Source organism: Bos mutus, chromosome 13, assembly GCF_027580195.1.
Source record: "Bos mutus isolate GX-2022 chromosome 13, NWIPB_WYAK_1.1, whole genome shotgun sequence".
In the NCBI taxonomy this organism is placed as follows: domain Eukaryota; kingdom Metazoa; phylum Chordata; class Mammalia; order Artiodactyla; family Bovidae; genus Bos; species Bos mutus.
This window is the reverse complement of record NC_091629.1, coordinates 23153334-23176814: the sequence shown is the minus strand read 5'-3', so window position 1 is coordinate 23176814 and position 23481 is coordinate 23153334. Positions and strand designations below refer to the sequence as shown.

The following is a 23481-nucleotide window of genomic DNA, read 5'->3' as shown; positions in this document are numbered from 1 at the left end:
AATTTATAAGACTGCAGCCATGAAATTAAAAGACGCTTACTCCTTGGAAGGAAAGTTATGGCCAACCTAGATAGCATATTCAAAAGCAGAGACATTACTTTGCCAAAAAAGGTCCGTCTAGTCAAGGCTATGGTTTTTCCTGTGGTCATGTATGGATGTGAGTGTTGGACTGTGAAGAAGGCTGAGCGCTGAAGAATTGATGCTTTTGAACTGTGGTGTTGGAGAAGACTCTTGAGAGTCCCTTGGACTGCAAGGAGATCCAACCAGTCCATTGTGAAGGAGATCAGCCCTGGGATTTCTTTGGAAGGAATGATGCTGAAGCTGAAACTCCAGTACTTTGGCCACCTCATGTGAAGAGGTGACTCATTGGAAAAGACTCTGATGCTGGGAGGGATTGGAGGCAGGAGGAGAAGGGGACGACAGAGGATGAGATGGCTGGATGGCATCACTGACTCGATGGACGTGAATCTGAGTGAACTCCGGGAGTTGGTGATGGACAGGGAGGCCTGGTGTGCTGTGATTCATGGGGTTGCAAAGAGTCGGACACGATTGAGTGACTGAACTGAACTAAACATAGAAAGATGGCTGAGACTCAGAACTGAAAAGATGCAGTGTTCTTATGTGTTAAATGTAAAAAAAAAAAAAAAAACCAGGAAAAAAAAAAAGCAAACAACCCACAATAAAACAACACTTTATGTTTCCTGTGGGCTTGTGAATGCATGTGAAAATGTATAAAAACGGGACTGGAGACACATCTGTCTGGTACAGACACCTGGTTTGGTTGCACGTCACTTTTCTGTGCTTTGCAGGCATTGCTTGTTTTTTTTGTTTTTTTTTTTACACATTCAGCGTTTGTGCCAGCCCCATGTTGAACGTGTCTATTGGTGCCACTTTCTAAGCAGCATTTGCTCACCTCGTGTCTCTGGGTCACATTTGGGTAATTCTTGCAGTATTTCAGAATTTTTCATTATTATCGTGTTTGTGATGGTGATCTGTGAGTGGCGATCTACAGTGTTAGTACTGCAAAAGATTATGACTCCTTGAAGGCTCAGATGATGGTTATCATTTTTTATCAAGAAAGAACTTTCTTGGGGAGGCTGCACCACGTGGCTTGTGGGAAAGAAAGTACTTTTTTTGGCATATGAAAATGTATTACTATTGTGCTTTCATCATCAGAATGTATGAGCTTGGTCTTTCCTTCTTACCTTTGTATAAGGTCAAAACAGATACATGGCTACTTTGATAACCTTAAAGTGGACTCCAGGAATGTCGCCAATAGCATGGCCTTTGTGACCAAAGCCAGCAACCAGAACTTCATCATTTTCCTCAATAAAATTTAAGCAACCATCACTGAGTACAAAAGCTGTGATTTTTTTTTTCTTTTTTACCATTCTTGATTAGCTGAACCCTGGCACACTGCCTGATGGCAGAATCTGGCTGTTTGGTTTCAACCCCTGCTTTTTCAAGCACAATTCCCTTGGCATGAGAAGTGCCTCCAAAAGTGTTGGCCTTTAGTGCTGTGCCCACATGGGCTTTCTTGTACTGTTTTATCATGCCACGTCTAAACTGCTCAGTGGCTATGGAGCTTCCTGGCAGTGTAAAGACTGCGACACTTGCCCATCCTGCTAGTATCACAGGCCTGAGTGAAAAGGAAAGTACTTTATAATTAAGGTATATACATTGTCTTTTGGACATAATGCTATCACACACTTAAGACAGTGTGAACATCTTTATGTGCCCTGGGAAACCAAAAGAATTTGTGTGACCTGCTTTGTTGCTGTGGTCTGGGACCAAGCCTGCAGTATCTCCAAGATCTGCCTGAATTGGGAATGGTGAGTAAAGGGGGAATCTTTCATAAGGGCTTAATGTTTATGAAAAGAACACAACCAAATATTACTTGCATAATGTAAAAAATATGACATCTGAACTGTGGTGTTGGAGAGGACTCTTGAGAGTCCCTTGGACTGCAAGGAGATCCAACCAGTCAATCCTAAAGGAAATCAGTCCTGAATATTCATTGGAAGGACTGATGCTGAAGCTGAAACTCCAATACTTTGGTCACCTGATGTGAAGAACTAACTCATTTGAAAAGATGCTGGGAAAGATTTAGAAGGGGACGGCAGAGGATGAGATGATTGGATGGCCTCACCGACTCAATGGACATGAGTTTGAGTAAACTCCAGGAGTTGGTGATGGACAGGGAGGCCTGGCGTGCTGCAGTCCATGGGGTCACAAAGAGTCAAACACGACTGAGCGACTGAGCTAAACTGAACTGAGGCAACGTTGATCTAAGGCAGGCAGGTTACACTTAAAAGAGAATTTTCCAGACTCTGCCCTACCTCCTAACAGAGGGATAAACCACCCAGTCTGCCCTGCAGTGAGATGTGATTAAATGAACAGTAAGAATCAGGCGCAGACTGGTGAGAAAGAAGGCACAGTTGCAACTTGAGAGGCAGGGAGGAGAAGACTGGCTGGCTGGTTGTAAACAAGCCTTGTGTGAGGGGGCCAGCTGTCAAGGAGAGAATTTGAGTTTTAGGTTCAAACAGAGAGTAAAATTCTAGCGCCTGCCTTCTGAGTTGAGGGTAGACTGAGCACAGGTATTAGTCTCGGCTCCTCCCTGAATCCCAGCTCACGTGAAACAGTAAAGGGAGGGAAACCCTCAGAGTTGAAGAGGGTGCAGAAGTTGTTAGCTGGCTCAGCAGCCAGGGTTAGGGTTGAGTCAGTTCCTCTCTATTTCTATTTTTCTGAGAGTTTTTTTTTTTTTAATTATCGTTTTTTTAAATTTCTCAAATGCTTGTGCCTATCCATTCATTCAATCTGCATTCTGGGACCCCATGACACAACCGTCCCCCCACCCCAGCCCAGCAAATTTAAAGACATCATGACCTCCTTCATTGCTCCAATTATGCCCCTCCCCAGCATCGTCCCTGATCTACTGAATCATTTACATCATTCAAGGAGTGTTTTTTTTTTTCCATCTTAAAATCTCCCTTGAGAAGCTCACATCATCTATGTGGTAATCCTGCCAAAAAATGTTTAACCTGAGTCCAGTCATGAGGAAACAATCAGACAAAGTCCCCAGTATTTGGGACGAGCTACGTGACAACCGACCTGGACCCTTCAAGCGTGTCAGTGCCGTGAAAGACAAACAAAAAAAACCAAGGACTGTTTCTGATTAAAGGAGAGAACAGATATGTGACAACCAAAGGGAATGCGTGAACCCCGATTGGCTACAGGATGGGAAAAAAGAAAGCAAGTGTAAAGAATGTGTCTGTTGCTGGGAGCATGTCCACACGGTCTGTGCGTGGGATGACATTATTGATTCAATGGTCCGTTTCTCTGAGTGGGATGTGGCATTGAGCTCACGGAAGAGAATGGTCTTGTTCCTAGGAAAAGCACACTACAGTATTTAGGAGTATCCGCACCCCAAAATGACTGTGTGTGTGTGTGTCAAGGGGAGGGGTAGTAAATGAGGCAGAATGTTAACAAATGATGAATTTAGGTGAAGGGTGAAGAGATGTGTGTTATACTCTTCTTTCAACTTTTTGCAGGTTTGACAGTTTTCACAATGAAATATTAAGCAGAAGAGGATCTTCCCTGGATCCATGTCTGCCTACAGCTACACCCAGTTTTTCCACCGATCGACGCAGCCAACCTTCCGCATAGAGTCTCTGACACTTGGGCTTCCACTCCTCCCCCGGCCCATTCATGCGTCTGTCTATTCCCGCCTGGTTTCTGCCCATCACCACACCGGACCTGCCTCGCCCAGATCCTTACCGCCTCCGTGCTGCCCACCCTGCGGTCACATTCCACATGGGCGTCCACTCCTTCCTCTCCAAACCCTCTTGTCTCTCAGCCTCCATAACACTGGCTTCTCCTGGTTTTCCTTCTGCCTCGCCAGACTCCTCTTGCTCTTCTTCACTTTCTCCCCTTTCTCTACTCACCCTCGAAAGCCTGGGTTCCTAGGAGCTCAGACTCTTTCTTTCATTAAGTCTTTCTTCAGGTGGTTCACTGATCCCTATAGATTTGAAGAATGAATTTGTTCTAAAGATGCCCACACTTAACAGCTCTTTTTTTTTTTGCTCATTCTCTTGGTGTTTTAAAATTAATTTTTTTTTGCTTTTGAAAAGTTTATTTCAACATAACTATACTTATAGAAATTAATTAATTTTAGTTGAAGTACAGTTGATGTACAATGTTGTGTTAATTTCTGCAGTACAGCAAAGTGCTTCAGTTATATACACCTTTTTTTCATATTCTTTTCCATTATGGTTTATCATGGGATATGAATATAGTTCTCTGTGCTGTACAGTAGACCTTAGACAGTTCTCATTTGACATTGCTCCTTGGATATTTTGCAGACATCTCAGGTTGAACTTTTACTCATTTATTCATCCATTGAGCACACTGAGCAATTACTATGTGCTAGGCACTTGCTGGAAACACTGGGGAAGGGCAAGAAGGAGCCAGTTATGGCTACACTGTTGGAGACATTCTTATTGGGAGACAGGTGATGAGCAAATAAGAAAGAATTTGAGGGTGGTAAGGACTCTGAAGCTGGCGCTAGTGGTAAAGAACCTGCCTGCCTGCCAATGCAGGAGACATAAGAGAACTGGGTTCAATCCTGGGTGGGGAGGATCCCCTGGAGAAGAGCATGGCAATGCACTCCAGTATTTGCTTGGAGAATCCCATAGACAGAGCCAGGCTACAGTCCATGGGGTTGCAAAGAGTCAGAGATAACTGAAGCAACTTAACACGCATGCATGCGCATGGACTCTGAAGAGACTAAAATGATGAAAGGGATGTGTTTTAGAGACTGCTTGGGTGGACTTATATATTAGGATGATCTGAGATGTATTTTGAGGGAGGTGCATTTAAACGGACGAGCTCAGGTTGAGATGCAGGGGCAACATGACAAGATTGTGAGACGAGGGGTTCAATGCCCTCTGGATGGGAGTGTGCTTGGCATGTTTTGGAAATGAGATGTGTCCCCAGAATCAGAACCTTGATCCTTTCTTTTCCTATCTGGTTTGTATTTTAAAATTTCAGGGCATGTAAGACCCTGTCATCAACTATATCTGAAAAACCTTGAATTGACCTTGCATTCTTATTTTGGGGTCTTCTTCAGATCAAGAACAGTTCCCTCTCTGAGCTGGACAGTACCTTGATTCTTTTAAGGGCAGTGAGTCAGAATGTCAGGACAAGATGCAGATGTTTGTCAGAGTTTCACCTGTCCTTTTACCCATGTGCAAAATGCAAGGAATAAGCTGACATCTGCTTGAAGGGGGATGGTTTCCATTGTCGGCTGGCTCTTGGAGACCCACTACCAGCCCACCCAGTCCTCTCCAGCTGGCCTTATGTTCCTGGAGACCAGGAGGGACAATGAGGGAGAGTCCTGGGACTTATAGCTAAGACATTGCTGAAAGTATCCTTCCCAGCAAAGTGGAAAGGGTAACCTGATTCTTATAACCTTTCCCAGTAGAAGTTGCAGCAAATGATGATAAAATCTTTGCACCTCCCTCAGGGCTGGATCGGAGAAGGCAATGGCAACCGACTCCAGTACTCTTGCCTGGAAAATCCCATGGACGGAGGGGCCTGGTAGGCTGCAGTCCATGGGGTTGCTAGGAGTCGGACACAACTGAGCGACTTCACTTTCACTTTTCACTTTCACGCATTGGAGAAGGAAATGGCAACCCACTCCAGTGTTCTTGCCTGGAGAATCCCAGGGACCGAGAGCCTGGTGGGCTGCCGTCTATGGGGTCGCACAGAGTCGGATATGACTGAAGCGACTTAGCAGCAGCAGCAGCAGGGCTGGATCCTATTAGGGCTTGCTAAGGAGGCAAAAATCCATCTTTTTTTAAATAGAGGGTTGAAACTTATCTTTAAAAGGATCAGAAACATGCTTAGACCTTAAATTTTTCTGAATGGGCAACACATTCATATCTTTCTAGAATTTAAAAGAAATTAAAAATGTGCCCCAAATATTTCCCTTTTATTCCTGTCCCCAACCTCTCAGTTTCTACCTGCCTCCATCTCCTGCCCTACAAACACGTAACCACTATTATTGCTTTTCTGTGCATCCCTGTGTGAGACCTGCTCAGAGCCCCAGAGTTGATACAAGATTATTTTATACTGAAGATATTTGAGATTCAACAGATGCAGAAAGAAGTCTTCTTGGAGCTTCCTTTATCTGACTAAAAGAAGAAATTTCTGAGAAATGAGGATCATCATAAATTTCCTCTTTGGGGCAGGAGAGAGACCAAGAATAAACCTTCGAAAAATCCCCTCTTGGGAGAGTTTCACAGTGTATGAAGAAAATGGAAGGACCTACATGAACAAACACCATCACAAATGTTCTAATGGCCAGTTTGTTTTCCTAAAACCCATTTGTCTTTCCTAAAGAAACCTGCTTGTTCTTCCTATAGAAGTCTTTTTCCTCCTCTTCCATTTCCCCTACTAAGTGAGGTGTGTAAGTAGATAAGGCCCAGATTCTAAGGACTACTCTTGTTATTGAGGGCTCTTGCATGGATGAATAAATAAGCTCTGCTTTTTCTCTTACTACTGTGTCTTTTTCAGCTTAATTTACAGGCCCCAGTCACAAAGCTAAGAAGATAGAGGAAAGTTTTTCCTCCTTGGCACTTGCAAAGACTTTTTGGGAGTGGTATATATAAATATAGCCACAAGTCTTTTTGTGGATACTTGTTTTAATTGCACTCTGGGAAAGATCTGAGTGGATTTGCTGGGTCACAGGGTAGGTATATGTTTAATGTTAAAAGGAACTCCAGAATTTCCCCAAGTGGTTGTTCAATTTTCAGTTTCTGCCAGCAGAATATGAGAATTCCAGATGCTCTCCCTTCTGCCAACACTTGGTATTGCAAGTTCTTAATTTTAGCCATACTTGTGGGTATTACATGGTATTTGGCTGTGGTTTTATTTTGCATTTCCCGGATGACTAGTCATGCCGAGCATCTTTTCATGGGCTTGTCAGCCATCTGTATCCTTTGTAAAGTGTCTACTCATGTCTTTTGCCTATTTTTTTTTTCATTGAGTTGTCTGCCTTCCTACCAGTGAGCTGTGCAACTATTCTCTATATTCTAAATGCAAGTTTTTTCCTAAAGTCTATGTGTGGTGACTGTTTCCTGCCAGCCTGTGGTTTGCCTTCTTAGAACAGGAAGCTTTTTTCCCCCAAAACTTATTCATTTTTAATCGAAGGAAAATTGCTTCACAATATTGTGTTGGCCTCCCCTATACATCAACATGAGTCAGCCACAGGTATACACGTATCCCCTCCCTCTCTAACCTCCCTCCCACCTCCCACCCCTTCCCACCCCTCTAGGTTGTTACGGAGCCCCGGTTTGAGTTCCTTGATTCAAATAGCAGATTCCCATTGGTTATCTGTTTTACACATGGTCGTATATATGCTTCCAAGTTACTCTCTCCCTTCGTCCCACCCTCTCCTTCTTCCCCCTCCACCCGTGGCCATTAGTCTGAGAACAGGAAGCTTCGATCCTTTGCCACTGACCCCTCCCCCTGGCCAGCTGGCCTCCTCGCCCCCTCTGTCCTTTCAGATCCCTCTGAACTCACTTCTATCCTTTTCTTTCCTACTTTGCAGGTCAGCCTACTCCATTCTTCCCCCTCAGATCAGATCAGATCAGTTGCTCAGTCGTGTCCGACTCTTTGCGACCCCATGAATCACAGAACGCCAGGTCTCCCTATCCATCACCATCTCCCATAGTTCACTCAGACTCACGTCCATCGAGTCAGTGATGCCATCCAGCCATCTCATTCTTCCCGCTAATCTTACACAAAACCCTTCTTGGAACTCAATTTTCTTTTTTTAAAGAGTCAGTTCTACTTGAAAAGAAGATGTGTCTCCTCCCCTCCTCCCACCCCTCCCCCCTCAGCTCTCTCTCTGCTGACCCGTGACTGGCTCGTGCCCAGCCCCACATCGACTCTCTTCTTCTCCATCCCCGTTATTCTTCAGTTTCCCCACCCTTGCTTCCACATCCATCATGGACCAAAGATTAACCTTTGAGGATAAAACCAGGCTTTTCCCCTAGTTGAGGCTTTTGTACAAAGTGTTCTTCCAGAAACCTCTCCAGTTCCTATCTTGCCAGAAGAAACTAGGGGTGGGCACCTAGAAAGTAAGTTCTACCACACCGAGAACCCCAAATTACAGTTTCACTGGATGAGAAGCCCCCAGAACAAATTTCATTTCTCCTCCTGTAATGTCCTCACCTATGTGGGTCTCCTGCCATGTTCAACGATTACAGTCCATGGAAGCATTTATTAACCCTCACCTGGGTCAGAGTCACTCACCTGGGCAGCTTTTAATCCCCACCCCTCAGGGCTGAGTCTGCCCATTAGACAGACAGTGATGGTTCCCAGAACATCAGTGTCTGTACCACCTGTGAACCCGTGAGGAATGCAAATTTCTAACCACAGGAGGGGGCCTCGCACTTGAGCGTGTATCAGTCACTAGGAGGGCTTCTCAGAACAATTGTGACAGAGATTGCTGGGAGCAGTTCCAGAATCCAGGAGGTCTCCGTGGGCGTTTGCATTTCTAACACGTTCCTGCTTCAGGAGCACGCCTTGAGCATCACTGTGTGGGAGGATCTGATTCAGCTGGTCTCAGGGGGTGGGCCTGGTACCCTACGTTTCACAGCTCCATGGGATTCTGACGTACAACTGAAGTTGACATCCCCTAGTCTGTGGGCTGGGGTGCAACACGGCTGAAACTGTGCAATTTTAACAGAAAGAAGTGTCTGATTTATTTACTTAAAAATTTTAAAAATTGAAGTATAAGTGATTGACACAAAGGAGTTTTAAATACAGGACCCTCCTAAAGCGTTTCTTTCTTTGTCTAACCTTCCCTTCCAGAGCAGCCCTGCATGTCCAGTGTACTCGTGGCCCCATAAGCTTCTGCTGAAGTCCAGCAGGACCCTGAGGTTCTGAGCAGGCCTGGCTCCCAGGTCCAGGGCAGGGCCGGCAGCACTCGGGCCCAGGGCTTGGGAGCTGTCGGAGGACAACTCCAGGGAAGGAGTCCCTGCAGACCTGCCGGCGGTGCCACAGCCCGCTTGGCTGGAAAGAGACACGCCATTTTTGGTGCCAGCTGAGCGGTAAGGATGGAAACTGTTGCCAAGGGCCTGGGGACTGGGTGTTTGAGACTGCCCTAGTAAACTCCCAGGGGATGGTTTCACACTAGCACAGGTGAGCTTTTGCTGTCCAGCCATGCCTCTGTCAAGGGTGGTCACCAAGACATTTGATTGTTTTTATTTACTTTTTCATTGAGGCATCATTTACAGATGATAAAATGCACACATTTTAAGTGGACAGGGACTTGGTGGTCCAGTGGCTAAGACTCTGTGCTCCTAACGCAGGGGGCTTGGGTTCAATCCCTGGTCAAGGAACTAAATCCCATGTCCCTCAATGAAGAGTTCACATGCTGCAACTAAGACCCACTGCAGCCCAAGAAACAAATATTAAAACAAAACAAAACAAAAAATTCTTAAGTGGATGGTTTGATGAATTTTTACCACTGTCTACACCCATGTGACCACCAGCCGGGTCAGCACAGAGAACGTTCCGTCATCCAGTGAGGCCCCTCAAGCCCTCTTCCCAAGCCCCACCGCCCACTGCCCCCGTCTTGTGACCCCAGTGTCACAAACAAATTGTCAAACTCCGTATAAATTTAGTTAGATGGGATGTGCTCTTTCGTGTCTGGTTTCTTTTCCTTTACGTTGTTTTTGAGCTTCATCCATAGTATTGCGTGTAAGAGCAATCCATTCATCTCCCGTCAGTGCTGTGCACCATGTATTCCTGTATTCTTCCACCGATGGCCATTTGGGTTGAGTTTAGGGTTTGGCTATTCGCGTTCAGCTGCAGTGGGTGCTTCTGAGGACCCTGCTTTCCTTTGGCTCATCCCCAGGAGGGGATCGGCTCAGTCGGATGTTACATGTATGTTTGATTTTAGCAGAACTACCTGACAGGCCTCTGCAGGGCTTGGACCAATCCACCCTTTCACTGACGATGTGTGTGCCCTTGTTACTCCCCAGCCTCACTCCCCTGAATGTTTCCAGAGCTTTGATTGTAGCCATCCTGGTGAGTACACAGTCCAGGACTCGGAGCTTTAATCTGTAACCCCTGTAACCACTAATGTGAATTACCTTTTCATGTTTCCAGGCCATTTGGCTAATCGCCATGTCTAAGTTGTTTGCCCACTTTTTCTACTGGGTATCTGAGAACTTTTGATTAAGGGAAAAGCGTCATGAAACAATGCCTTACTTATGAATTGAGAGGGGGCTCAAGTCGGTTTGTGCAGAGGATGGGAGTGAGAGAAGGGATCTTGGTAATGAGTCTGCTCCTGGCCCCAGAAGTTAATGGATCTATCTCCCTAACACTGAGAACAGCCTACGAGCAAGACTGGGAGTCGGTAAAATTCATGAAATAGGGGGACCGTTGTTTTTTTTTTTTTTCTATTTGAAAGCAGGCTGTTGTGGACCTGGTAATAAATGATATTCTCCATTTTCTACTTTCCCATCCCCTGAAGCTAGGCCAGATTGTGGGCCCCCTCTGGTTCGGGACAGCAACCTGTAAGCAGCCTTTGGCCACCAGATCACTAATACAACCCTGACTCAGACCTGTTGATCAGCTTGCTCGGATCCCATGAAAAGCCTCCCAGTATCTGGGGGCGCTGGAGTTGCATCGATGTCTACACTCTAGTTTCTTCGGTGTCAAGATTCACAGCCAGTAGCCCAGGTGTCCCAGCACCTGGATCCCTAGATCCCCAGGAGACATCTTAGAGGCTGCCCTGTCCAGGTCTTGGCTGAGCACTTGCTCTGCGCGGGGTAACTTCCAGATCGGGGATGGATTTTGTGTCCCTTTGTGTGCAGGGCTCAGGTAAGTGGCCACCTGGCTCCCGTACAGCCCTATCAGTATTTGTGAACTGAATGGATGAATGAATGATTTGGGGTTTGATTCGTCTCCCAATCAGGCAGGCCATCTTTCATTCCTGCCACTGTGGGCCAAAGGAAAAACCAGGGATGTCTTTTCATGTTTTACCAGAGACTCAAAAGCCATTTTTTTTTTTTTTAGGTTGCAAATGATGTTTACTTTATGATTTTTTAATTGGAAGATAATTGTTTTACAGTGTTGTGCTGGTGTCTGCTGTGCAGCAGCGTGAGTCAGCTATCAGTGTACACATATTCCCTCCCTCCTGAACCTCCCTCCCACTGCCCCATCCCTCCCCTCTAGCTCATCACAGAGCATGAGCTGAGCTCCCTGTGCTTTGCAGCAGCTTCCCACTGGCTACCTATTTTGTACATGGGACTATACCTATGTCAGTCCTACTCTCCCAATTCTGTGTCCACATCAGAGACTCAGAAATTTTGACATCTTGTTCCTGATGATTTCATGACGTTCGAACCTCCCTTGGTTATTGAACACTTTCATGTCAGCTAAAGAGATCCCTTGTGTCTCCACTGACTTCATAACATAAAGGATATGTCCAATTGGGAAAAAAAATGATAAGAAGGTTAAATGCTCGGTGGTGCCATTCTAGAATCCTAAGAATCAAGCAATCAATCCAACAATCAATCATTTAGGCCCCTAACTAACATTTACCATGTAATCTCCTTAGTGTCAGGCACGTGGTGTATAATGCTGGAGATTTCAGTTTGCTGATGGATGGATTCTCGGACTCCATGTCTCCTCCCGGAGCCTCATCCCGGATCTTCTCTTGACATGGGTTTTCTGCCACACCTGTGGATTCCTGGATCCCCCGGTGATGGCTGTTAGACCCCAGCCCTGGCCAGTTTCCAGTGTCTGATTGTGCTAGGTTGTAATACCATGTATTGCCAGCAGGTGCCTCCCTTCTGTTAATAACACCTGATGTTTCCTGGCTGAAAATACCGGTTTCTATTCGACAAATGCTGCTGCTGCTGCTAAGTCGCTTCAGTTGTGTCTGACTCTGTGCAACCCCATAGACGGCAGCCCACCAGGCTCCCCCATCCCTGGGATTCTCCAGGCAAGAACACTGGAGTGGGTTGCCACGTCCTTCTCCAAGGGCGTGAAAGTGAAGTTGCTCAGTCCTGTCCGACTCTTCAGGACCCTATGGACTGCAGCCTACCAGGAATGAGAAGAAGATAAAAGTAAACTTTGTGGGCTTGACATTTCATTTAAAAATAAAAAAGTTAACTTGGAACGAAGAGTGACTGTGGGTAGTGAAAGGCATGAACATTTTTTTTGGACTAGTCCCATTCAAAGGAACTTTTGGAAGTTTGCTCTGCCATCTGTCCTGTGTGATTTCTGTAGCCACTGGCTACGTGTAACTGCTGAGTGCTTGACACCTGGCTTGTCTGACTGAGAAACTGAATTGTAAATGTTATTTAATTTTAATTAAAGTTTAAATAGCCACACATGCCCGAGGGTCACAGCTTTAGAGTAACATTTGTTTCTGTCATTTCAGCAAAGGAGAGAGCAGAGAGTAAATGGAGATACAGCACAGCAGTCAGTTAAGGCCCCTGCTCACCACGTCCAGATGAGGGTTCAGCTTCAGTTAGTTTATTGTCAAGACAGTGGAACCAGAGCGATTTGGAAGTCAGCCTGGCCTTGCAACTTAACAGCTGCTGTGGCTTGGGACAAGCAAAGCCATCTCTCTGAGCCTCAGTTTCTTCATCTGTAAATTGGGGATAATAATACCTTCCTCAAGACTCTGGAGTGCAGAGCCGCCTGAGGGCAGTGTCTGCAGACCGTAAGAGCATCCCCTGCAGGCAATGATGACAGACATCTAGTTCTGAGCTTGTCTTCCTCCTCAGTGTCACCACAGGGTCGTCTCCTAGGAGTCAAGGGGCTGTGTCAGCTTTATTCTCTGGAGGTCAAATCAAAGGGCAGACCAAGGGGCTCTTGGGGCGGGGCCGACAGGGAGGGCAGGGATTGTCTTCATCCCCACTGTGCTCTCTGGACAGTTAACTCCTGCAGGATCTCTGTCTGCTTCCTTCCTCCCGTTCTGGTCCAGCAGTCTCTGCCTCTGTCTGGGTTATGTTAATCATCTTTTACGAGGGATTTTTGGGTCACCCTGAGGGGACACCCCCCCCCGCCCCCGCCTCAGTCGCTCCATCCTGAGTCCCGAGTACTTGGGGGCCCTAACGCACGTGTGAGATGCTGGGGATTTCCTTTAAAGCTGCCCTACCCGGAAATCCAGAAAGCTTGTTTAACATGCAGATTCTGACTCAGGAGGTCTGGGGGCCCCCCTGAGAGCCTACGTGTCTTGTCATCTAAGGTGTTTCCTCAGCCTGGATTTTTCAGGGCTCCTGAGGGTGAGAACCGGAGAAGGCAATGGCACCCCACTCCAGTGCTCTTGCCTGGAAAATCCCAGCGGGCGGAGGAGCCTGGTAGGCTGCAGTCCATGGGGTCGCTAAGAGTCTGGCATGGCTGAGCGACTTCACTTTCACTTTTCACTTTCATGCATTGGAGAAGGAAATGGCAACCCACTCCAGTGTTCTTGCCTGGAGGATCCCAGGGACGGGGGAGCCTGGTGGGCTGCTGTCTATGGGATTGTACAGAGTTGGACATGACTGAAGTGACTTAGCAGCAGCAGCAGCAGAGGGTGAGAACCGCTGCTGTGATGTTGAGAATCCAGGATCTGTAGCGGAGAGACCTTCCTGCCTTGCAGAGGGACAGGGAGAGGCCTCTCAGCCTTCCTTAGGGAGACGGCCCCTGAGACTGTTCCAAACGGAAGTTCTGACGGGTCGGCGGGGCATTATGGGTGAGTGTGGGATGAGTGTGGACTGGAGGGAGGTTCTGGTCAGAGAACTAAATGCTCAGACCTCGGTTGATGGGCCTGTGCTGCCTGAGGTTTGCAGGATTTTTTTTTCCCTTTTAATTTTACCATAACTTCAGGCTTACAGAAAAATCCCAAGAATAGAACAAAGAACTTGTTTTTCACTCCTCATCCACGTTCTACGTGTGTGTGTGTGTTCCTGAATTATATGAGAACGGTGCAGCTAGGATACTCTTTACCTCCCAAAGCTTTGATGGTATAATTCCAAAAAATACAAAGGATATTCTCTCCTAGAATCACAGGGTGGTTACCTGACTCAGGAACTTCAGTCAACCCAGTGACGTCACCTCAGGCCTCGTTCAGGTTCAGATTTCACCAAGTGTCCCAATATTATCCTTTTAAACAAAACGACATTTAGAATCACAAGTTGCCTCTGGTCGTTCTCTCTCTTCTAAGCCGCTCCTCAGGCTTTCACAACACCGACGTCTTTGAAGAGAAAGAGCCGGTCCTGTTACAGACGCTCCCTTGGTTTGGCTCTGTCTGATGTTTCCTCAGATTAGACTCAAGTCATGCGTTCTCGGCCGGAATTTTACAGAAGGGATGCTGCTTTCTGCTCAGTGCATCATACTGAGAGAATGTGAGGGCGATTTTTTGGTTTGGGAGATTGTAAAGCAAATTTGGGTTATGAACACTCCCAGTGAGAAGGAAAATCAAGACCCAAGTAGTGGGATGGGATGAACTGAGAGAATGAGACTGACATATATACACTATTGATACCATGCATAAAGTAGATAACTAATGAGAACCTACTCTGGAGCACAGGGAACTCTACTCATTGCTCATTTGTTGCTGTGGTTTAGTCGCTCAGTCGTGTTTGACTGTCTTGTGACCCCATGGACTGTAGCCCACCAGGCTTCTCTGTCCATGGGATTTTCCAGGCAAGAACACTGGAGTGGGTTGCCATTGCCTTCTTCAGGGAACTTCCCAACCCAGGGATGGAACCTGAGTCTTCTGTATTGGCAGGTGGCTTCTTTACGGTGTCCTAAATGGGAAGAAATTTGAAAAAAGATGGGATATATGTATACATATGGCTGATTCACTTTGCTGTAGTGCAGAAACTAACACAACATTGTAAAGCAGCAATACTCCAAAAAAATTAATTTTAAAAAGAGAAGTAAGAAATAAAAAGGACGCATACAGGGAAGCTGGTGTGGTTTGTTCAAGCATCTGCGATTAACTCAGATTTTCGAAGGATAGAGGTGAGGTCTAAAGGCAGAGGAGTCAAGTCAGAGAGGCAGGAGATAGAGTAATGAAAAGCTGACACCCAGAATGAGCTGAGGCTACAAAGAATGCTGGAGGCAACCACGTGGGCTTTGAAATTGCTTCTTAAAAAAACATAAATTTGCTTTTCTGTCAATAAGAAAATAGAATGTGCCTATTGTGGAAAATCCTGAAAGCATAAAGAAGAAGATAGCTACTCCCTGAGTCCTAAAACCAGCTGGAACCGCTGCTAGTATTTTGGCTCCTTTTCTCCCAGCTTCCAGAAAGGGCTTTGAAAGCCCTACTTGGAGCAAGAACTGAGATAAAGAAGAGCCAAGTCTTGTCTGCCCCCCAAAATAAGGAAATTTTGTCACATGCTGCAACATAGAGACACCTTGAGGACTTTATGCTCAGTGGAAGAAGCCAGTCACACAAGGACTCCACCTGGTGTCATGCTGGTGGGAGCTGGTGAGACGGCTGCCTGTGTGCCCACACCCCTCAGCGGGGCGTCTGTGAGCTGGGAGGAGGACACCGAGTCCGGGGAGGCCGAGTGCAGGTTTGGGACCCAGAGCCGCTGCCTCGGTCTTTGCAAAACTCAGAGGCTCATTCCAAAAGTTTGGGCCTAGGCAAATACATCACTGATTTGTAAAAATGAAAGGGGTGTAGGCAGGGGCTGTAATGGGGGCGGGTCCCAGCTTGAGATTAAGCTCTGGGCACTTAAATTGAGGCTGGAGAGGCCCCTGGGGTGGGGGCAGGCAGGGAGCTTATGTCACCCAAAACAGCCTTCACAACAGTCTGACCAGGTGGGTATTTCTATTTTTTTTCAGGTGGGTCCTTCTCATTTTTGTTTTACAGACAAGGAAACCAAAACTCAAATGTAGGTGATGTGTCAGACTCCATAAGCTCCCTACCCAGGTCCTTGGCCACCCAGAGGTCACCGCAAGAATCGCATATGGCTGATGACTTCCTATAGTTCTGCACAGGGGTGACCTCTGACCCTCTGAGGGTTGAGTGAGTTAACGCCCTCAACCAGGAAATTGATGGTAAATACCCCAATTTGTTTGCTTCTTGCTCAGACAATGTTTTTTTATGATGATAAAAGCACACATGTACCATCTTAACCATTGTTGACTTTGCAGTGTTACTGGTAGGCACTTTGTTATGCAACAGATTTCTAAAACTTTTCATCTTGCAAAACTGAAACCGTGTGCCCACTGAATAGCTCCTCATCCCCCTCCCTCAGCCCCTGATAACCACCATTCTACTTTCTGTTTCTATGAATCTAACAACTTTAGATACTGCGCTTAAGTAGAATCATGCAGCATTTGTCCTTGTGTGACTGGCTTCTTTCATTTAGCATAAAGTCCTCCAGGTGTATCTGTATTGCAGCATGTGACAGAATTTCCTTATTTTTTAGGCTGGAAAATATTCCACTATATGTATATATCACATCTTGCTTATCCATTCATCCACCAATGGACACCAGGGTCGCTTCCACCTCTTGGCTGTTGTGAATAATACTGCTGTGAACATGTGTGTGCAAATACCCCTTCGAGATCCTGCTTTCAATTATTTTGGATCCATACTGAGAAGTGGGATTGCTGGGTCATATGGCAATTTTAAGTTTTTGAGGAAATGTCATAGCATGTCCCACAGAGGCTGCACCTTCTTATTGAGGAGATAATTGTGGGTCCCAGAGGGACTGGTCACCACGGTAACCTCCTCACAAATGCTCTCCTTCTATTGGCTGCCTTCTTTTCCTTTCTCACCTCCCAACTCTCCTACCTGTGTTTCCTGGAGTCCAGGTAAACTACAGGCACCAGGTCTTTATTGCAGAGTCTGCTTCTGGCCAGACCCTCAACTAAGGCCTGTCCCTCACCTGAGGCTATGCAGTTAGTAAGTCGCTCATCTGAATATCTATTGCTGTATAATAAGCCATCCCAAGACTCGACTGCTTCAGTTCAGTTCAGTCGCTCAGTCGAGTCCGACTCTTTGCGACACCATGAATCGCAGCACGCCAGGCCTCCCTGTCCATCACCAACTCCCGGAGTTCACTCAGACTCACATCCATTGAGTCAGTGATGCCATCCAGCCATCTCATCCTCTGTTGTCCCCTTCTCCTCCTGCCCCCAATCCCTCCCAGCATCAGAGACTTTTCCAATGAGTCAACTCTTCTCGTGAGGTAGCCAAAGTACTGGAGTTTCAGCTTTAGCATCATTCCTTCCAAAGAACATCCAGGACTGATCTCCTTTAGAATGGACTGGTTGGATCTCCTCGCAGTCCAAGACAACAATTTATTGTCATTTGTGGTTCTGCCCATTGTCTGGGCTTGCTGGGTGGACTTCATTTGAGGTCCACTGTGGCTGCAGACAGATGTTGATGGGACTGGAGGCATCTGAAGGCTCGACAGGGCTGGCCATCTGGAAGCTATTGGCCATGGCAGCAACAAGTGGTCTTTATGTGGTGGACTTGCTCACAACCCAGTAGCTGGCTTCAGAGAGGAGCATTCCAAGAAGGAATATTCCAAGAGGCAGGAACAGGAAACTGCCAGCCCAGCGGAAGAGGCCCAGTGTCTTTCCCACTATGTTCTGTGGGAGAAAGCACGGTATAGGCTAATCCAGATGAAAGCAGGTGGAGAAATGGACTCCACCTCTTGACGGGCTCAGGAAGAGCATTGGGGTGGGAGAGATTTTGGTGTCCATCTTTGGAAAGTACAGCTGGCCACAGTGATGGGGCCAGGGTTCAGACCCAGGGAGTTCAAATTGAGATATCACGACCTCAATCTCTAGCCTGCCTCCACCTAAGAGGTGCATTCTAGGGAGTCCTGATGCTTCCAGGGGGCTGGAGAGCCAGCAATAATGGCAAACCTGAGAAATGCTGTTTTGATTGATTATGACCCCAATTTTATGTTCAGAGGGATGTGGTCTGGGGAAGTAGAGTTCTCCAGTGGGGTGATAAAAGTAGAGACAGTGGTAATCTTGAGGTTAACTTTTGGAAAATGATATGCAGCAGAGCGTGATGTAGCTTCTTTGTAAGCATCAGGAAGGAGTGATGTGACCGTGAGGTGGGAAAACTTGGTGGGGGTGAGCTCAGTGATCCTCCCACCCCGCTGGGAAATCAGATCCTCATCCCTGGACCTATTAATGTTATAAGGAAAAGGGGTCTTAGAAGATCTAACAAGGATCTTTTTATTTTTTCAAAATTATTGAAATACGTATTTTTATATAAAATATTATATGCTTTCATGTTCTATAATTATCTCCTCATCTGCTATGACAAGGATCTTGAGATATTATCTTGGATTATCTGGCTGAACCCTAAATGCCGCCATGTATGTCCTTATAAGAGACAGGCAGAGGCAGACCTACACACAGAGAGGAGAGTGAAGTTATGACAGAGCAGAGAAAGGTTGAAGATGCTGGATTGGATGCTGGAGTGATGCAGCCACAGCCCAGGAAGGCCAGTGGGCACTAGAGCTGGAAGATATGAGGAACCAGTTCCATCCCCAGAGCCATCAGAGGGAGAAGAGCTCTGTTCACACCTTGGCTTGCATCCAGTGATACAGATGTCAGATTTCTGACCCCTGAAACCTTGAGAGAATCTATTTCTGTTGTTTTAAGCCACCAGCTTTGTGGCAATTTGTTACAGAGGCTGCAGAAACTAACACACAAGCTAAGATCACTTTGTTTGCAGACAGGCTGGTGAGTAGCATGAATGAGCTGTGTCCAGTCAGCATTCAGATAATGGGTTGGCAAACTCACTTCCCTGGTGGCTCAGACAGTAAAGAATTTGGCTGCAATGTGGGAGACCTGGGTTCAATCCCTGAGTCAGAAAGATCCCCTGGAGAAGGAAATGGCAACCCACTCCAGTGTTCTTGCCTGGAGAATACCATGGACACAGAAGCTTGGTGGGCTACAGTCCAGGGGGTCATAAAGGGTCAGACATGACTGAGAGACTAACACAAACTCATTGATAATGAGAGTATTTCTGGGTGATTTATGGCAGGTTGCACAGCTCTCTGCAACGTGTTTGTCATGAAGGGTCTCTGGCCCCAGGCAGTGGTGGGGTCTGCAAAGAAGAGCCAGAGGGCTCTGCAGTTAGCTCTGCCCAGGTCACTGTTTCAGTCAACGTTACAGACACAGATGGTGAGAGACTACGGCACCGGATAGGAAGGTGATACAACGTTGGCGGTAAGAGTGAAAGTGGTCCCCAAGCTGAGAGGAGTTAGTTCAATAGCTTGGCACTTTATGGGTTGTTTTTTTTTTTTTTTTTTTTTGCTGCACTGCACAGCATGTGGGATCTTATTTACCCCATGAGGGATTGAACCAATGCCCCTAGCATTGGAAGCTCAGAGTCTTAACCACCGGACCCCAGAGAAGTCCCTCAATAGCTTGGAACTTTAGAATAAAGCTAAGATGAAACAGATGAGAGAAGGTTAGATTTTCAGAAGAACCCACTGCCAAGCACAGACCAGGTTGAGGAGTTCTGGCCAGGAAGTAGTTTCTTTGGAAAGGAGCTCAGGGCTATATTCATCAAGAGTACTGTATGGGTTTTTTTTTTTTTAAGAACAGGTTTTGGGACACTTTGTGGGAGGGCAGTGTCCAGTTCTTAGGGGCTTGAGGGGAGGTGCTAGGCACTGACTGCTGGTTGGAACGTCTGGGATAACCCTTACATTTTTAACACTTCTTTCCTTTTTTTACAACGAGGGGCAGGACCGTAAGGAATCAGGAAACAAGTATGCTGGGTCACTGACCCTGTCCACCCTCTCCCTTTCACCGCTCTGCATCGTGCCCCTCACCCCTTCAAACTTTACCACCCAGAACATGAAGCTACATAACACTATGTAATGTGTAATAAAATATAGTGGCCTAAAGCAACAAGAGTCGTTCACTGTCTCACCATTTCTGTGGCTCTGGAATTCAGGAGCGGCTTAGCTGTGTGGTCCTGGCTCAGGGTCTCCTGTAAGGTTCTCATCAAGGTTCAAGGTCTACACTCATCTGAAGGCTTGATTGGGGTTGGAAGACTGGCTTCCAAGACGGCTCACTCACATGGATGAAGCGCTCACGCTGGCCGTTGGCAGGAGGCCTCAGATCTTTACCCCACAGGGCTTCTTGGGGGTCCTCAGCATGTGGCAGATGACTCTCCCCAGAGGCATGACCCCAAGGAGAGCGGGTGGAACCCATGAGGTCTATCAGGACCTAGTCACATCCTGCTATTTCCGAAACTGATCACACAGGTCAGCCCTATGAAACGTGGTGGGGGACCCATTGCCAGGAAGAGGTAGGGGTCCATTTGAAAGTCTGGTTACCATGGGAGCAGCAGGACGGGATGCCATGTGGCTGGAAGTTGATCAGGAGCTGGAGGGTGTGATGAAATCCTCCCCAGCTCGGGTTGGCCTAGTTCCAGCCCAGCTCCGGGATGGAGATCTCTGCTTCCCCATTCAGCCAGTGGTGCTTCTGCACGTGCCAGGAGGGATTGACAGCTTCCTTGGAGTCCTGCCAAGACGCAGTCCACAGAGCAGGCCTTTGGGTGAGGGTGATGCACCGTGAAGACAAGAACCATGGAGCTGCTGGCAGGAGACAAAGGCTTCCACTGAGGGGATGTGACATAGGGAGCCAGCCAGTCCACGGCCACCGCTGCTGTCAGGAAACAATAGGCATTTCAAGAAGGCACCGGAGGTGCAGCTGAGCAGTCAGTGACCTGTCACTGTGGCCGCGTGCTCTCCCCACTCTGCCATCTCAGAGGCTGTGCCAAGGTCCCTGGGATTTGTCTCAAAAGATCAGTTGTTCAAAAGGGCCCTTTAAATCTGCAGTGTCTTCTGGGCTTCCTGCATGTTGTCCTGCCCAGTTCAGGGTGGTGCTTCTCTATCGTCTTCCGTTTGTGAAACGCAGTTACCCACACGCGTTAGGTGAGAAGAGATAGGGAACCAGGAGAGGGTTTGCACGAGGCTGTTTGGAACGGCCGTGCCAGCACGTGGAGGTTCTGTCTGTGTCTGGGACTTCTAGCTGAGGTCGGGTGTCCAGCAGGGAGCTGGTGGACGCGCTGTGCCAGGAGCAGCGGCGGGGGACCTGGACTCAGCCACAAGTCTGCTGGCCGGGGTGCTGTGGGCAGCTTGGGCCTTGGCATTGAGCAGAGCTGCCAGCTGGATGCGGGTCTGTCCCTGTAGGCATCATGCAACACAGCATTACAGATGAAGCACCATTTGGCAATGATGTCTCCTAAGCGCTGAGAGCACAGGAGGAAATTCCATCACAAGGACTTTCCCCGGGAAATGTTTACTGGCTGCCTGGTCACCCAAGGCAGGGGCTCACGTGGCTGGCCTGAGTGTCCGTGAAAGGAGCATCAAGAGGGAACATCTGTGGGAAAGACTGTGTTGTGCTTAGTCGCTCAGTTGTGTCTGATTCTTTGTGATCCCTGGTGGGCCACAGGCTCCTCTGTCCATGGGATTCTCCAGGCAAGAATACTGGAGTGGGTTGTCATGCCCTCCTCCAGGGGATCTTCCCAACCCAGGGATCAAACCCAGGTCTCCAGCACTGAAGGCAGATTCTTTACTGACTGATCCACAAGGGAAGCCCAAGAATACTGGAATAGGTAGCCGTTCCCTTCTCCAGGGGATCTTCCCAACCCAGGGATGGAACCCAGGTCTCCCAAATTGCAGGCAGATTCTTTACTGTCTGAGCCACCAGGGAAGATAGTGCTGGTCAGGCTTAAAGATAACAGATCAAGGTGGAAGGCTGCCCAAAATATTCCCACAAACTGTTGGGGACGACAGACTGGTGTTTCAATCAGTATTCAGCTGCTAAGGAATGGGATGAGCTTTGCATATCAACTTGTGCCTCCGTGGAATGGCTGACTGGCTTCCTGGCCGTCCAGCATCTGCTTCCTTTTTCCTCAATCTCTAATTTTCTTCTGGGAAAACTGTTTGCCCTCTCCCCACTCAGATGCCATCAAACATTGCTAGAGGGGACCTTTTCCAGAAGTGAGCATCACTCAAAGCCCACCCATGAGTGTGCCCTGATTTGGTTTACCTGGATGTTGGGAGTGCTGAGTCAGCTGAATTGTCCATAAATGGAACTAAAGTTTAATTACAAGGGGGAAGTTTGTTATTTTCAAGATAACTAGTCAGCAATGTTTGTAAAATCAAAAAAACATTTAGTTGTGCAAATAACTACTCCCTTTTCACTAAATTCATCATTTCTAATTGCACTGCACACTTTCAAATCTATTGTGAGCATATATCTCCCACTGCTTCTCCTCTTTGCCTGTGCCCCGCCCAGGCCCCCACCCCCTGGTCCCTGTCTACTCTGACCTGTGTCCCAGGATGCTGGACATTTAAGCCAGGACATCCTGTTTTCAGCAGGGTCCAGCCAGGGGGGTGGTACGTGCAGGGTAGGAGAAAGGCAAAGTCTGGATATTGACCCCCTAACCCCCAGCTCCTTCCTTTCTGGGTCTGCACAGGTCAGGGACCTCCCTCCCCTAAGGTCCCCTGCTCCTGTCTAGGACCTCATGTGGGTCATTCTGGATCATCTGGGAAGGACCCCTGATATTGCTCACCCCAGGATTCTGTCTAACCCGGCACTAAATCCTCCTGCACCTTTGTCAACAGTCTGCCAAACTCCCCTCAAATTGCCCCATTTGAGTGCCCTCTGCACCCCCAGGGACTGTGCCTGACACGATATTTGAAACTGTATTTTGTGCAATACTTGAAAAAGTTCTGGGTGTCCTTTTCCTCTTTTGAAAACCTTAGGAGCGATGCGCATGTGCGTGCTCAATCGAATTGCTATTGTCTGAGCTTAAAGAGCAGAGGTGGCCTGGCCCGGAGGAGACAAGAGTAGCTTTGTGTTTTCTTCAGTGTAAGGCTCAACCATGTTTTAAAAGTCGTGGCTGCCAGGGAACATGGACCAAATAGGGCGATGTTGTGCCCCAGGAGTCTGTCCCTGGAAAGCTCAGAGAACATCAGGGCAGGACTGGAGGACAGGGTGGTGCGCTTGCACCGCACCGTCTCATGAGCTCCAGGCGGAAGCCAGGACAAGGGCTGAGGATGGAGCGAGGCAGTCAGGATGGAGAGGAAGTCAGTGTCTGCTTCTGAAGGGACCCTGAGACTTCCCTGGCAGCCTAATGGTTAGGACTCCACACACTCAGTGCTGAGGGTGCTAGGTTCAATCTCTGGTCAAGGAACTAAAATCTCACAAGCTGTGCGGGCGAAAAAAAAAAGGGGGTCCTGAGAGAGGACTCTGGAAAGGGACTTGTGCTCCAGACACTGGTGACAGTTACTGCAAAACACCATGGGGTTAGGGTGTAAAGGTTAAGGTGTAAAAGTCAAGGGAGTAAAGGTTAGTAGGACACCCAGAAGATGTGGGGCCATGTGGCTGCAGAGCAGAAGAACAGACAGCAAGGTGGGTGAGGCACCTGGTGATCAGTGAACAGAAGCAGGTTCTCCC

General features: G+C 47.5%; 1 pseudogene; it reads right to left on the bottom strand.

Moving 5' to 3' along the window:
* Positions 1-632: 632 nt before the first annotated feature.
* LOC102283985 (small ribosomal subunit protein uS12-like) lies at positions 633-1621 on the bottom strand (annotated as a pseudogene).
* Between the last annotated feature and the right edge of the window lie 21860 nt (positions 1622-23481).